At 32.9% G+C, this 1,375-nt stretch overlaps 1 pseudogene; it reads left to right on the forward strand.

Moving 5' to 3' along the window:
* Positions 1-327, forward strand: part of LOC109837271 — a 6,181-nt pseudogene extending 5,854 nt beyond the window's left edge.

Below are 1,375 nucleotides of genomic sequence, written 5' to 3' on the forward strand. Positions count from 1 at the left end.
ATGAGCCCGATTCTGGAGGAAACTTGAGCCTCCTCAAAGGAACAAAGATCGTTGTACCGGGCCAAGAGCCACCAGAGGTTGGCAAGTCTACATGTTGTATGTCTCGATAAGCAGTGAATACTCCCAGTTCTTGTAATTTATTGCAAAAACTTGTAAAAGAGTATGGAAATTAGTTATATGTGAGATTTAGAAGATATACGGTGTACTATATGCCTTGTGTAGAGTATGGAAATATGTACTATGTGAGTATTAGAAGAATTACACTGCTACAGTTGCAAAGACTTCAGGTTGCATTACAATTTATATGAAGCTTCATCATCTCAAAATTGTTCTAGCTCGTATTAAAATTGTTCTAGCTCGTATTAGATTTGAGATAGTTTTGTTACCATTTGATAAAGAAATTCTCCAAGATGTTGCGTAGTTGGTCGAATTAGAACATCTATTTAGTTATCATATTTGTAGTTTTTCTCCAGAAATTAGTACAAAAATCTCCTATTATTTCCTATTTCCTGTTTTCCCAATCATTTGTTATACATAATTAGGGAAGAAGAAGCATGAAAAAGAAGGCACAACGAAATGTAATATAAAAATGTCGAGGATAAAAAATAAGGGGTAGTTGAATGTTAGTCTCCTAAATCATCCTTCGTTGCCAAATAGTCCACCAAATCTTCATTTCTTTTGCAAATTCCTAACTTTGTTAGGAATTCTATTAATTTCTATCCAAACACCCTTGAGTTTTCAGCGCAGGGTTCTCTCTAACTCTAGTTAGGAATGTAACAGTTGGGAAAAGCTCTGGATTGGATTTGGGAAAGCTCCTGATAGTTGGAGAAGAAGAAGATGGTGAATTTGGGTTTCAGTCGGAGCGGGTTGCGGGTATAAACCCATTGTGAAACATGTTTGCAAGATTTTAAATGATAGAGTTAATCATGGTGAGGGTGGAAAAATCATTTTATTAAGTTAAAGTTATTTTAACAGAAGTTCACTCTCATAAATAATGTCACCTAACAAGATGGACGAATGTGCAAAAAAATCGAGGACTTGAGGCACTAATAAGCAAATATTGAGTTTTGAGGGATTACTTAGCAATTAAGTATAACTAGTATTTAAACCCGTGCAAAGCACGGTTTCTAAAAGATTTTCTGAAAATAGTAAACATGTTACCAAAATAAAGTATTCTGCTTTAGATATGAAGTATATGTGTGCTATTTGTTTTTTTTATTATTCCTTCAGATATGCGATCAAGTTTGATTCATTAGTTCATTTAGTATTGTTTAAATAATTTCAGTGTTTGGCTTATAAATGAATATAATTTAACCAAAGGTATGTTTGATATTTTATAAACTAACATTGTTAAACATAGTAAATGATCTTGGTA

Source organism: Asparagus officinalis, chromosome 1 (assembly GCF_001876935.1).
Source record: "Asparagus officinalis chromosome 1, Aspof.V1, whole genome shotgun sequence".
NCBI lineage: Eukaryota > Viridiplantae > Streptophyta > Magnoliopsida > Asparagales > Asparagaceae > Asparagus > Asparagus officinalis.